General features: G+C 34.7%; 1 protein-coding gene and 1 long non-coding RNA gene across 2 annotated transcripts in view; both read left to right on the forward strand.

Moving 5' to 3' along the window:
- Nucleotides 1-16610, forward strand: part of nahoda (DOMON-like domain-containing protein nahoda) — a 314096-nt gene that overhangs the window by 59547 nt on the left and 237939 nt on the right. The gene's annotated exons all lie outside the window — the stretch shown is intronic.
- LOC147075206 (uncharacterized) lies at nucleotides 6812-9839 on the forward strand. The gene is made up of 2 exons (XR_015070056.1): nucleotides 6812-7067; nucleotides 7507-9839. It is a non-coding gene; the product is annotated as an uncharacterized LOC147075206 (long non-coding RNA).

Genomic DNA, 16610 nt, shown 5'->3' on the forward strand with positions numbered 1-16610 from the left:
AATAATAAAATGCATAATTCTTGTCAAATTTGGGATCACAGAGATTATCAATATAATTTTTTATCGTGAATATTTTACAAAAATTATCTCATAATAAATTATACTAATGGTTTCATAAATGCGTTTAAAAATTAATAAACGTAAAAAATCTTAACACCACTGCACAGTTATGTACCGAAATATGACTATATTCTAAAACATTAGAGCGAGAGGTTTAAAAGAATACTATTTTATGTAACGAAAATACTTTATGCAGTCATAAAATGTTTAAAATAACTATAAAGGATAATAAGGCTTCAAAATTATATAAATAGATTATCTGCAACGCTTAAGGAGTGTCCAGGATCATGGTTTGAAAATACAATAAAAACTCAATTTTGACCTACGACGAGCACGTGGGCCGTTAAACAACAGAGTCAAAGCGAATCGAACCTTGACATCTCTCATTAGCGTGTCTTGCGTTTACTGTTTGACCACCGCTGTGCGATTGCGTATTTTATTTTCGACCTAGCCACCCAATAGTGTGATATCAGAATCGAATCTAAAATAAATAAATTAATATTGTATCCATAATATTAAATATATTGCAGTTATTCTACATATTGTTAAATTTATTACTTAGTATGTAGTTATTGTGTAGTTTTTTTTAAAATCTTTGTATGTCAAAAAAAAATATTTAGATAAGTACTTAATTAATTATCGGGAAATTTAAATTAAAACAAAATAATAAGATAAAAAGAACTTTTTATACACCACGTTTTTAAATTTTCTGTTGAATCATATAAACTTGACAATTCTATGTATTAATAAATACTTTTTTTTGTACTTGACAGAAATACTGAATACTGAAATGTCATTTTGACATTTCATATTGGTTTCCATAGTAACGCACGCATATATTAATAATTTAGTTGCTAGGACCCTGACACGAACACGTTTAGTGTGCCCCTGAGAGGACACTCCCATAAGGAGTGGTACCATCCAATCGCTCGATCTGATCAAAATAGTCAATGTACCACCGGTTATAAAGTAATAAGCTTGCGACCCTCGACGAAGACAAGCCATATATGATGTATGTGGAAGTCCTACAGTTGCCCCAGCAGGTCCCACTGCTCCTCAGGGTGAACTGTAGATGAGATAAGTCGGTCATAAGGACCATGAAGAGTGGTGGTAAGAATGTAAATAACGACGGAGTAATAATAAGGTAGTAATTAAAATCCAATTAATAAGATGCAGTACGAAGATTGTGTGTCCTAATTAAGATGATAGCAATAGGTATATAATGTTAGTAATAGATATTTTACCATGTTAAATAAATAATTGATAGGTATATAAATATTAAAATAACATAATACTGTATTGGACTTCGAGTAGATATAATAATGTAATTAAGATAAATGGATCTAATATTGTATAATTGCGATGATTAGGTATTGTCAGCGTGTGTAATTGTAAACCGACATTAGTATATAAATCTGTACCCATAATTAGAGTATAATGTTAACCTAATTCGATCCGCGAAATTAAGCTAGATAATAATTAATCAATATTTTAATTAATTTAATTAGACGAGAATCGGTCTAGACCTGGGCTCTGTACATAGCATCTACATAGCATCTAAACCACTCACGAGGTACTGTATACCTCTGGCTTCTAATTTTCATCACTCCCATATTAATACCATACGCGTGATCCACGCATCCCGCGCGAGATTGCCCCGCGGATTTTATCGCGGCTCATGTGTAACATATGAGCGGCCTTGGCGCTGCGTTCGCCAGTCGGTAACCGGACAGTTGTCTCCCTCGCACAACTGGATCAATTCCCTATCCCGACCGCGGCCACAGCCGATTGGCTCATGTGTGGAGCGAAATCCCTGTTACGCAATTCATGACAGCCGCGAGATCTCCATACAAACACATTATTAATGATAGCTAGAGCTGCGCGTGTCCGATCAACGTAAAACTTGAAATGACATATGCGTCTACGGACCGCGGAGATTTTAATTATTCTATAGTACGCGTAACCATAAAGGTTCGCGAGATATAGAGCTCAGAGACGGGTCAGATTCCATTAATTTTAGCGCCTTAAATATAAGTTAATTAGATATAACATTTATATGTATACGTAGAGAATAAGACCTAGTATTTTAATAATTTTTATTTTTATCATAAATATACACGTAGCGCGTGGGCGGCCCGCTTATAGGTCCGAACTTGTGGCTCCCGCCATTCAATCATGAGGAGACTCACATCACGGGGTGTATACTCAAATGCTAGCGTGAACGGTAACGAGCAGATTGACGTATCACACTCTTTGATACACTGGGTTTTCGCTTGGTTAATTAAAAACTAAAAGTACAATACAAGCTAAAAAACGCATTCATTGTAGGGAGAGCTATGTGAAATCGCGCTCTCAGCGGGATGTCGCGAAAGAGGTTTTACGCCGGCGGCCCGCGCCTACCAAACACCGTTGATTTCAGCTCTCTCGCGACTTGCGGTTTCGCGGGGCGATCCGAATCTCATAGTGAAAATGATATGTGGATTTTTGACCCGTAGAACGCTCGCCCGAGGGGATGAAATCTCCCGATTCGAATAAAAACCCAGGATTTCCGAATTCTGTATCCAGTTTTCTACTGCTTCCAAGACCGAGTCCACGTCGGGCGTCGGTCTGATATTGTTAAATGAAAACTAACATCCGACCATCATTCAACACTGTTATCCAAGCTATCTGGATAACAGGCACCGCTAGCTCAGGGTACTGGGTTTCCACACTATCTCTCTGATGAATTCCAATCCTGTTACGGAAAGGACCATCGAAATCAATTGGTATTCGATGGATAATGTTTACCATACCGCTGCAGCGGTTAATTGCGAGCACTGAAAACTTGACTCTATTGGACGCCAAAGCCTTTTCTATGAAAGAAAAGAACATAAAAGAACATAATATTACGGGATACAATTAAATTAAATGAAACACCGTGATAATTTTAACCTCACTGTATTTAAAGAAAATGCAATTAAAAGTCAATAATACATAAATGGCGACATGACGCCATAGAAAAATCACCACCGTTCACAAACGACGAGGTTATAATACATAAATATTTACGTTATACAAAAGACACAATATCAGCGTCTGCAAACTAAAATTTTAACACAATAAGTTCTCAGCAACTAACTTAAACTTAAACCAAAATATCCACATGAGAGTGAGGTTATAATTAAAACAAAAACTTAAAATTAATTAATACTAAAAAAATGAAATGTATTTACAGCCGCATAGCGATTCCGCTACGCGGGATATGCTCCTCCCACGTCCACTCGTGTCAAGGGTCAACCAGAAAAAGGGAAGGAAATCCAATTCGATCGCCTGACATCGATCCCCCCACCACTCATCCAACCCGGAAGCTTGAAGTGCCAACCGCAAGATTTTAGTGTTGCCCGCGAGAGAAAAACCTCTCCACTAATTATGATTGTTAATTAGCCCGATGGTGACGTCTGCAACGTCACAATATATCATACAAATTCATATAATTGTGCAAGTCTGCACAGGAGTTTGGGACCACCCAACTCCCCCTTTTCCTCCTGCGGGTAAAATACCTAACGTTGGACTCTGTCGTTTCGTCGCGAGTAATCGTTTATAAATACCTAACCCCGACTTAAAATTTCGCGAATAATTTTTCGAACATAAATACCTATCTGGTACTTTAATATTTTCGAGCGAAAAGTATAATTTCGTACAGCGGTTCTTCATCGGAGGCCCCGAATCTTTTTCGACTTTTATCTGCTATTCATCGGGTCGTATGTACCTGACTGTCAACTTAAGTTCGATAGTAGTAATCTTTTGATACTTTTGGATAATTGTGGAACTTTTCTTCGAATTAATATTTCTTTGTTGCGAGTGTTAATGTACTTTATCATCTGACGGATGACCGTATACCGTGCTTGAACATTTATGTGAATAATATTAACTTTCTGAACATTAATAATTATAATATGATGAACCATTGTGAACTTTGTGAACTTTTGTGAACTTGAACAATATATGGACCATCTACCGACTATGAGTTTTTATTCTGACTTCCAACCATATGAAGACCTTGGCCTGTGACTCCTCTTGGCATTGACAACCTTCACTTCCATACCCTTGGAACTAGCCGCGGCAGTGGAGGGCCCCGTCAACCCCCTTAGCAACCAATAATAGTGTTTTACTTTTTACGAATTTTTTTACGAAATAAATTTCCATACAAAACAGAATTAACTGAAAATGAATTCAATTCTGCTTAAAGATGGCTAGTATCAAAAGAATGCATTGTAACCGTGTTATGATATATTCTAAAAGTTTCAAATGTCTAGCTAGTCGGGAAGTTAGTTAAAAATCTTCAATCGTCCAATACAAATCTTGACTTTTCCCCCCCTAAAAATCTATATCCATATACATAATATGTATATTAGATACATATATGCGGCTCTTTGGTACCTTCGTTATCCTGTTTCCTTGGCAATTTGGCTCTTCTCACTTGACAAACTGCCGACCCCTGGCTTATACCATATGTATGTTCGAGTAAAGGCATATTTTCACACTGTCACTACATAATATTATTTAAACGACGTCTTTATTTCGTTCTTATATGCTCTCATAAATAGAACACACACACATATATACACGCGCGCGTTTACACATGACCATGAGACTACTAATTCTATTGACTACATATATTATTCAGGAATTGAAAAATAGTGATGTGACTTTTCAATTTGAATTATTCAAAATTTTAAAGGAGGCACTCCAGTCGGAATTATTAAAAGCATACTTCAGTGAAACGGCAGATAATTTTCAACTATAGGTGCGACGAAATCTCGGACTGGCACGTCGAATTGTTTTGTGATAGCGTCGGTAATTCTTAAATCGTGTAAAGATGACCAAAAAAGTTACCCATTTACTTGAAAAAGAAAACATGTCAATGAATATATTATTATGATTACAAATAGAACAATAAACATAACACTAAATGGACGCATGTTGAATTTTTATGACAAATTATCTTTTGTTATGCACGCGTCGTTTGCACAATCTTAGCGTCGCGCAGTCACGATCGTTTTAGGCCGTGCCCCAGCTGAAGTGCCTTAAACGTAATTTCCCATGGAATAGTTCAGCGCAGATTTCTTGATAATTTTCCAATAGATAGCGTCGATGATATGTGTACAAAATGTATTCTGGATTAAATTTCGATAATTCTATATATAAGACATTTTCATCAATTATCGTAAAACCATGGGTATACAAGTTATGGAAAATGGAAATAAATGGAAACTCTGCCATTCTTAGTGGTATTGGCTTGTGTCTCTGATAATTATTTTTGAAATCGAGAGCATCCGTTGTTTGTTCTCCCAAGGTACATTACTAACCTGCCATTGGTAATGCCAATTGGGAGGGCAATAACTATGTTTAATCAAATCGCTTCGGATATTGAAATATTCCACTTACATGAGGGTGAATTAGGTGGACGTTGTTTTATGAGATTTTCAGATAGGGTCTATCAACCTAGTTCACTCAGTGTGCTTCCATGTACTTTTATTTTTCTTATTTTATTATTGTATTATTTACTCACATTACCTTGTATTTTTTTCACTTTGTCATCACGTAAACGCCTTAAATTTATAATTTGTCGTGTTCATTATATTATGTAAAATAAATAAATTTTTATTTGAATAATAAATGTCGTATCACTAACTTCGTGAAAATTTTATCTGTCGTTTTAGTAATATGAATTTACGAAGGTGAGAGGATTGGGAGCCACAACCACTTCCCGGCCTGGTACCTTGGCTTTTTATTTATACCTACTATCGTCTCAAGTAAACGAATCACAAGCCAACGTGCGTCTCTCTAATTGTGTATACGGATTCGATCACAGCACCCGGTCTATCACCAACATCGTGAGAAGTGTACCTGTCGCTTTAGTAACATGACGAAATATTTCCAAAAAAAAAATCAGTCAAAAGGCTCGCGCGCGCAAGGCATGTGAATTTCATACGTAATACATAATTAATTGCGCAAATAAAATACTTTGTATGATACGCCTTGGGTATTTAATAATAATAAAGATATTTTATGGTAGTACGCAACTTTACGGCTCCAGTACTAGCATATAAAATAATATTTGCCTTAAAACCAGAACCGCATTGGTGAAAGATAATATCATATTAAAACGTGAAATGTTCAGTTGCAAATTAATATATCATATCAGGTGCGTATCTAAGTTGGATTTTGGGTATAATTTTAACAAAATTTTTCAAATAGACTAGCTGATCGTAGAAAATTATACTCAACTTAATATATTATCTATGGTCCCGATGCATCTCATATTATGTATGGCACTGCCAATCAGTGTTACCATCTTTTCAAAGTGGAATTATAGTACAGAGCCCCCAAAATTATAGTATTTGGGGGAAAAATATAGTACGCGTTGTCATATTGTGTTGAAAATGTATAGGTTTTTTTGTTTCAAAAAAAAAAATAACAGGGAATTTGAGAAACTCCGAGACCCCTTTTTATTTAGGTATCTCTTCCAACCAAAAATGATTACCGAAGAATTCGAGTAATTTCATTTTAAACAAAAAGTTCAGGGATTTTTTTACGTTTTTAGAGCAATTTTTTCCATGTTCTTAGTACTTTGCACCAATCTATCGAACGGAAATATCGAAATTTTAGTACTTTTTACATATTTTTTTCCGATATTCAAAATTATAGTATTTTGGGCGTAATATATCTGTTTTATATCGTACATAATACGCGGACAAAAATTATAGGGTGGACGCTCCTATAGTCAGCCTGTGCCTAATGTCAGCCTCTTTCATCATTTCGTGAAATAATAAGAAAATTATGCATTGTATCACCATCTATGAGAACGTTTATGAACTAGTATCCAATGAACCAAACATGGTTTCAAAATGGCAGTTGTAACTTATTTTCTGTCCCTATATTCAGCCGTTGCTTTCAAACAAGTGAAGACCTGTGCCATTCTTCCTCGTGCTACTAATAAATTTGCAGTTGACAACCATTTCCAAGTAAGTTCAAAAACCCTCAATTTTACTTATATTGTTGAGTTAAGTGTTATTTTACGTTTTGGTGATTGTTTTTCCTTGTTTTCAAGCATTTAATTGACGGTTATTATGCTTGATTTTTGCAATTTTGTGGTGGCTGACTTTAGGAACATATTTTGTTAGAGCATCCTAAAGTCAACCATGGGGGCTGACCTTTGGCTATGAGTCAGTTCTTTCAAATCTGGAATCTAAGTATGTAGTAGTGTTCTCTATCTTTCCAATTTGATCGTACATACACAAACATAATAATTTAAAGAAAAATACCAAAGGTCAGCCGCCTCATTTTGTTTTGGGGTAGACGTGGCTGACTTTAGGAAATTAATGCTCCAAATGTCGGCCGTCAACGTGCTTATACTCTTTTAATGGCTTGATCAATGGATTCAGTGTTATATTTTTGTTCAAGGTATTCACATAACTAAGTTCGTCATGCCGAAAGAGAAGAGGATCATGCCGAATGGGTATAGAAGACCTCTTCTACAATATGACAGGAGCAAAATTGAAGATGCACTCCAAGCAATAAGGGGAGATCAAGTCAGCATTAGAGAAGCCAGCAGAAAATATGGAGTTCCGAGAGGAACTCTACAAGATCGTCTCCACGGCAGAGTTGCTGAAAATAAAAATATGGGTCGAGATACCACATTAAGCAAAGAGGAAGAAGAGTCGTTGGTGCAATGGTTATCAGAATTGTCCAAATGTGGATTTTCAAGAAAAAAAGATGATCTGTTGAATACAGTTCAAAAAATTATGAAAGATGATAAACGGCCAAACCCGTTTACTAATGACCGGCCTGGAAGAAAATGGTACGACCTGTTTATTAAGAGACACCCAATATTGAATGAGCGTGTTCCGGAAGGAATTAGTAAGGGTAGAGCAGTTGTTACAGAAGAATACATTCGTAAATGGTTTTATGATCTTAAAAAATACTTGAATGATATAAAAGCTATCGACCTTTTGGAAGACCCAAGAAGAATTCTAAATGGCGATGAAACCAGTTTTAGTGTTTGCCCAAAAACCGGAAAAGTTATCGCCCCAAAAGGCTGGAAAAATGTTTATGAAATCCAAGCCGGGAATGAAAAAGAGACTATAACGGTATTATTAGTCTTTACAGCGGCAGGTGACACGTTACAACCGATGGTCGTCTTTCCATATGTTCGGCCGCCGCGAGACGTAATTGAAAGTATGCCCGATGGGTGGTTTCTTGGTCGTTCGGAGACTGGATGGATGAGAAGTGAAATATTCTTTGAATATGTGGCCAATGCAGTGAATGTGTGGTTGGAAAAAAACTCTGTACCAAAACCGGTACTCTTGTTGGTAGATGGGCATAAATCCCATCTTACTCTTGAACTCAACAAATTCTGTAATGACAATCAAATCATTCTGTATGCACTGCCTCCAAACACGACTCACTTAATGCAACCAGCAGATGTTAGCGTTTTCCGGCCTCTCAAAGTCGAATGGCGAAAAACTGTTAGAGAATGGCAAGGAAATCCAGAAAATTTTAATTCAGTATTATCTAAGAGCACCTTTTGTCCGTTATTGAACCAAGTCCTAAAAAATGATATGACGGAAATTATTAAGAATGGTTTTAGAAAATGTGGGCTTTTCCCGTTTAACCCTGATGCTGTCGACTACACCAAGTGTATTCAAAATACATTAGAGCGTGCCGAAAACACCAACAGGAATGAACAAATGACTCCTGGAGGTGCGGTTACTTTTAGCCGAGAACAAATAATAACGGCACAAAACATAATCAAAAGCTTAAAAAAACAATTAGAAGATGAACATATAGATGCACTTCGTGTTATCGAAATTATCGAAACTTCTTTCAATGTAGCAGACAATAGTGTTGTCACTATTGGAAACTACATTTTAAAATCCAGTGGCGTTCTGGAAGTAGATGCTGACCCTCAACCCTCAACTTCAGGCTATGTAACAGACGAATTCCAAATTACTGAAAGAATAATAAACCCCAACCAAGAAGATACCGAAAATAATTCATTTTTACCTAATCTTGACGATGCTATTGAATCACTGGACATGATAAACAATTTAAATTTCTCTCCTCTCTCAAGCCCTGCCTCAATTATTACAAAGTCTGGAAATACCCCACCTTCGTCATTGCCCGCAACACCTTTGTCATGCGCACCCAATAAAATGACAAGAGGAATATCTCCTTTCTTCAAAAATCACCTGTTTACTCCAAAATGTTTGCAATTTGGAAAAAGAAAATTGAAACCAGGAGATCAGATGCCGATGGCAATTTCATCTGATGCTTGGAAGAACTACATGAACAAAAAAGAAGGAATAAAACAGGCACTGGTAGAGAAGAGGATTGAAAGGCAGGAAGCTATAAAAAAAAGAAAAGAAGAACAGGCTACAAAAATAAAAGAACGAGTGAAAAGAAAGGAAGAACAAGTGCAACGAAAAAGAAACATCACCAAACACCAGATCGTAGGACGAAAGATTAGAGAAACTAAAAAAAAATTAAAAGTAACATCTACACAATCTAAAATTTCATGTAATGGATGTGAAGAAGATTTAATCAGTGATGTGGACGATGATGATCTCAAAAATGTTGGCTGCGACATCTGTCCAAGATGGTATCATCTCAAGTGTACCCAAAAACGGGGTATACCTTATGTGGAAGTTGCTTCTAACAAATTTACTTGCCATATCTGTCTGCTAACTATGTAGATGAAAATAAAATTACTACTGTTGTGACTGCACATACCTAAATATTTAGTTTAATTTCATGGAAAATGTACCCTGCTGGATATCTATCGACTTAGGTTGACTTTAGGAACACAAAAGGCTGGAGATAGGCACATGGTGGCTGACATTGGGTGATTTTGGCATATTATTTTTGAAAGGCCGTTAAATTAATTTAATCAAAACAAATAACATTTTAAGTACGACAAGTGGATAACCTTTTCTCTGAACTATAATAAGGTATAATTGTTAGAATCTTAATAGCTATATACTATTTTTTAAACTGTTTTAAATCAAGTAAAAACCTTAAGTGGCTGACCTTTGGGACATTCACCCTACTACAAATACTATATTTATAGTACGGTTTGGCAACACTGCTGCCAATACTGACAATCAGATATCAAAATATTTCAATATTCGTAGACTCATCCCATCAGGATATCATTTTGCTTATCAATGTTTTTGATACTGACAGTAATACTGTTGCCTTATGTTGTAACTTGCGAGTTGAAGTCGCCCGGTCGACATGACGTCATATGACATCAATGCGACGTACTACCGGAGTAAACGGGTGGTTTAAGGCCGAGCTGCATAGAATATCGAGTTACGTTAAATCGAAGTAATGTCAAAATCACATGCATAGATCAAAATGACTATCGATCGGGCGAAAACCTGGAAACAGTATACTAAGTTGTATCTGGGATCGACCATTAGTGGAAAAGGCGGATGTGAAGCAGAGATAGTAAGGCGAACACAGTTGCGAAAAATGCGATGACAAGTCTTACCACTATAATAAGGAAGGATCGGGGAAGTGCAACGAAAACGATGCTTGTGCAAACATTAGTGTTCTCCGTATTTGTTTACAGTGTCGTGGACCCTGAGGGCAAGAGAACGGAAGGCAATTGATACTTTCAAATTGCCAAGGAAACAGGATAACGAAGGTACCAAAGAGCCGCATATATGTATCTAATATACATATTATGTATATGGATATAGATTTTTAGGGGGGGAAAAGTCAAGATTTTTTATTTAAAAAAATAATTATAACGGCGTCCATGCATCGCCTTTGATAGCTTTACCTTTATCTGGAAAATAGCTACTTATTACATCGTTTTTATTAGCTCGTATTCTTATTTGTCCGGTGGTCCTTTGTCCGGTACAAATCTTGCAATCGATTTTTAACTGACTTACCGACTAGCTAGACATTTGAAACTTTTAGAATATATCAGAGCACGATGCCAATGCATTCTTTTAATACTTTTAGCCATCTTTAAGTAGAATTGAATTCATTTTCAGTTAATGCTGTTTAGTATGAAAAGTTATTTCGACACCATTATTGGTTGCTAGAGATCTGGGGTCCTAGCAACTAATTTATTAATATATACGTGCGTTACTATGGAAATCAATATGACATGTCAAGTACAAATTTTTTTGATCGTTTTAGCTAGTCAAGTCAAGTCAAGTTTATATGGTTCAACAGAATTTAAAAACGTTGTACTTTTTATCTTGTAATTATTTTTAATTGAATACATGGTTGTAAATTTTCATCCGTTATTCGGCTTCTAAGTTTATTTTTTATTTGGTTCGTAGATGAGAATGTTTCTTCGCATATAGAATAATATGTTGAGCCAAATATTGTGAGAATACCAACAGCTAGACAGCAGAGTAAAGAGTGGTAGAGAGTATGCCGTACGAGTCTAAGTTTGAGCGGCGGCTCTATCTCATTAACTACTCATAAGTTACCTATAAGGCTGCTTGTGATGAGGTGAAATTGGAGTTTATGTCTGAAGAGCTGGAAATGTTTATGCAAAGAGCCGCTTATGCCGACCCCTGGTATAGACCGTTTAGGAATATCTCACTGTTTCCACCTCTCTGACTCTTTTATCGTTTGATTCTGAGGTTGATTTTGTTCATCGTGTGCAAGATATTTAGCAAGTACACATTCAAATTCGCGAGCCGTTTGTTATGAATAATTTTACACAACACAATCAGGTTTTTTAAATGTTTCATATTTTGATATGAATAATCTATTCAACTGGCACTGTGAATTATGTCGTAAATTCGTCAAAGTTACACGGGTACAATAATAGATTACGAAACTGAGGTGTAGGTACACCTAGGTGCAGGTGGAGTTGAGAATTTAGGCAATGCACAAGTTTCTTGAACAATAGAAATCCTGTATTAAAAAAAAAACATTTAAAACACAGTGTGTCGAAAAACGTTTTTATATTTGAATACTTATTCATTTTTTGCAGTCATCAATCAAACGTATCATTAAAATTTTTAACTAACGTGTTTTAACTGTAAGTAAAAAAGGTTTGTTTCTGACTATAATTATTATATACACGTTAATTTGACCATATTATCAGTTTTTGAAGATAAATACGTTACGAAGGTGTATTATATTTTTATATTGTTAATATTTAACCAAGGCTTTGACTGCGACGTATTATCATAGCGAATTATTCCGTCTTCCCTATTGCCATGGCACATTTCAGTTCTTCGACGTTCTCAAAGACAGTGGAGGCCGCAGCTAACCTCTTATGGCAGATGACACAATCGATTCGTTAAAAAAATTAAAAGAGGGCATCGAAACACTCTAAACCTGTAATAAAATTATTAAATTATACCAACATCTTAAGGAATGCGTATTTCTCACAAATTGAGTACCTATAAATATATTTTTTTCCGACCATGTCCGATCCTAATAGGATCATATGGGCTTCCACAGAGTAGAGGTTTGTATCAACAGATTTTTGTTTTTTTTACGAGAAATGGATGTCAGCCACTTGCTCAACCTATTAGGTCCATACCCTGACTCACACACAAATTGAAAAACAATATATTGTGTACTTGCCAGACCCAGGATTCGAACCTGGGACCCACGGCGTTATAGTCCAACGCTTAAGCCGCGCGGCCACCGTGGGCCGTATAAATATTAGTTGAAGCATAACAAAATCTTTAAAACTATAATAAAACCACTCAAACATATACCTACGCACTTGTCCACAGAAGAATAAATCACATATATTATTATTATTATTAGGTATATATATATAATACATATTATTAAGAATTATAATATGTTGTTGGTTTCAGGGATTTTGTTATAATTTGGGTGATATTGCATATGTACCTACTTAATTTGTGAGAAAGATTTTAACACCTCTTACATATTATGGTACAGTTTAATAATTGTATCACTGGTTTGAACTGTTTCGATGCCCCCTTTTAAATCTTCTGACAAATCAATTGCGTTGTGTGTCAAAAAAAAAAATGCCGCTGTCAATATTGATACGAGTTGTGTAGTTAACCCTTAATTGCATTATGTTGCATTTCAGCAACAAACTGTATTATTCTTTATATTTTTTGTGCGAATGATATTTTATTTAAAAACTTGCAGATCTCTGCAGTCGACAAAATGTTATGACAAAATACTTATTGTTTTTATTCACAGGTGCCACTGTAGAGGTTTTACCCAACTTTACAACAGCTGTCATATTATCTATGTTCTAAAAATGAGCATATACTAAAGCAGACGTAAACATCAAAAAACGTCAGTTTGTTGTCAATTGACCTTTAATCTGTAGTCTGAACTAGGGAATCCAATCCCGAGCCAAAATTCTGATCCCGGGATTTCGGGATTACAATTTGACAATCCCGGGATCCCGGGACTGGTCCCGGGATTGGGATTTTTTTTCCATTGTTAATATAAAATTTTTATATTTACAAATAACATTGATAAAATCGGTCAAAAATAAATCTAGTATAATTTATACTATTTAAGACATTTATTGTTAATATTGTATACGTTCAATCTTGGAAATACACAAGTTTAATGGAGTAAATAATATTGTAATATAAATAATAATGTGAATTTAATGTGAGATTGCTATTTCTGATAGTAAAGACATAATGAATAGATCAGCGAGATTTAAAATAGTAAAGCAAATAATCATGGCGTACTTATGGCCTTTCCGCTTCATAAATCTAATTAGTCAGCCAAATATGAAACTGCCGTAAAACGTATGATATCATGGTGGAATAACTTTGTTAAAAGTGCGAAGCATTGTTTTTTACCAATCTTTCTCATTTTTAATAATTTATTTGAAAAAATAAAATGAATCGGCAACCTACACACCAAACTTCATTCAAACTCAGTTTATTTCTAATGTAGTTATTTTGTATTAAAAGTATTTTTTCTGTTATATTTTCCATAAAAATTGATAAAAAAATCAATCCCGAAATCCCGGGATTATGTTTATCAATCCCGGGATTCATAGGTATCGAAAATAGCTCGGGATCCCGGGATTGGATTCCCTAGTCTGAACATATTATATTAGCGGGGTAGTTGACAAACACTACAACTACATCCCCCAATACCACTGTTCATTTCTATGTGATTGATCAGAAAAGAGATAAGAATATATTATTATCCATATATAGAAGTCAAAACTGCATTTTTAGAGTGATACTGGAGTTTGATTCCAGGAAGGCAATATTGTGTTAGAACACACATCGCACTGTAAATAGATTTTTTTAAATAAAATTTAATATTCAATGTATTTGTATAACTCTATGGGGGTGCGTGCGGTGGTGGTAATATCAATTCTCTAAAACAGGCGATAGTCCAAAGATTTTTGGAAAATCTTGAAAAACACAATTTATACGGAAATTACTTTGAGAAATATGAATAATCAAATAAGTATCATTATTTTCCATCGTTCGCAACAATCAATGCATAATCAAAACACTATGGCATTGACTGTACGCACATTATGCTAATGCAATTAATTTTATTTACTGTTAATTCAAGGATTTCATCGAATCCTCTTAAACATCATAATGATTTAATTGCACCACAATGAACAATAATTATATTGAAAATACATAATCAATTTTAGTAAGGCCAGTATCCGACTATGAAAGATCTTTGAGCAGTAATAATTACCCGGTTAATAATTTTGAACAATTCCAATTTTTTAATTTTTCGCCAATTATTCCGCAAAAAAATAAAACGCTGAATTGTACGTTATTGTGTTATAGGATTGGTGCCCCACAAGTTTCTATCATGTATTTGCAGGGGTGTCTCTACATTAAGAATTTGTAGGGATCATCCCCACATCACTATTATGTCAAATTTAATTATAATTGTATGGTTAAATTAAATATATAATTTATTTCATACATCTCAACTCGTCGCTAGTTTATAGAGATATTTATTATTATTATAACATAAAGCAATTATTGTAAATTATGTAATAGGTAATATAATGTCGGATTTCCTCGGCAATAAAATAGTTAGTACCTATGTACAAATTTAGAAAGCCATGGCGTCTATCTCTCGCTGACCGGGATGATTGTGTACCATCCCGTCTATGCGGTACATATCTCATTCTACAAAGGATTCGAATGCATTAGCGTTAGTAAGCGGCAACTGGGGAACAATTCGAATAACTCCAAAGTGAGTAAAACAGGTTAATAGATGTTATTGAGTCACGACTCAGATTATGATATTATTTATTCTAAAAAGGGTATTTAACATATAAAATTATCGATTAATAAAAATCGTAGTATTATATTAAATAGCTTAGTTCAAATGTATAACTATTTTCCTTTCGATAATTCGTCAAATGATTATTTTCCGACTGCCATTCTACAAGGCATACTTACTCTCTTGAATCTCGTAGGTCTCTTCTGCGCTTGAAACACCTTTGCCTGTTATCGCGAGGGATGGTTTCCAATCCTGGTGTCCTAATGAATTTGAATCTACATGAGCTTGTCAATTACCTACGTGGTCGCGTCTACGTGTTTTTTGTTTTCAAAATTTTATTTTTCTGTATAAAATTGTACTCAAGTATGTTTTTATTTTTATATTGTATTTTACAACGTTTTTCTTAGCTCGTATTCTTATTTGTCCGGTGGTTCTTTGTCCGGTACAAATCTTGCAATCGATTTTTAACTAACTTCCCTACTAGCCAGACATTTGAAACTTTTAGAATATATCAGAACACAATGCCAATGCATTTTTTTAATACTTTTAGCCATCTTTAGGTAGAATTGAATTCATTTTCAGTTAATTCTGTTTTGTATGAAAAGTTATTTCGGAAGAAATCCGTAATCCAATCCACTATTATTGGTTGCTAAGGGTCTGGAGTCCTAGCAACAAAATTATTAATATATACGTGTGTTACTATGGAAATCAATATGAATGTCAAAATGACATTTCAGTATTATTTCTATCAAGTACAAATTTTTTTGATCGTTTAAGCTAGTCAAGTCAAGTTTATATTATTCAACAGAAAATTTAAAAACGTTATATATAAAAAGTTCTTTTTATCTTGTAATTATTTATTATTATTTTATAAGATTCTCTTCTTCTCTCCTGTGAGGGTAATATTTGTTATAATGTAAATCTCATGTTGTGATCGTCATGAATTAAGATTTGTTATGTCCACAATGTTTTGTATTCTTAAATAAATAAATAAATAAATAATATGACAAAGTAGGCAAATTCGTCCAACTGCCACTGTGTGTTTGCACCGATTTTACTTTGAAAAGAAACCTCTGAACTATTGATATTTTAATGAGTATTCGATGAAGTAATTACTTAGCATTTCCGAAAATATATTTATCTATTAAAACAATCAAATTACCAAATGTTTGCTAAATAAAGAGCGTTTCTGGGGTGCAGCGATTTTCGTGTTTCAGTGTGGCTTATTTTTAATAACACAGTCTTTGATTGCACCTACTTATTGCATGAAATGCACGTTGGATTGTTGATTCATAATAGCGGTT

This window comes from Rhyacophila brunnea, unplaced genomic scaffold (genome assembly GCF_057557595.1).
Source record: "Rhyacophila brunnea isolate RB1 unplaced genomic scaffold, BYU_Rbru_1.0 scaffold_15, whole genome shotgun sequence".
Lineage (NCBI taxonomy): Eukaryota > Metazoa > Arthropoda > Insecta > Trichoptera > Rhyacophilidae > Rhyacophila > Rhyacophila brunnea.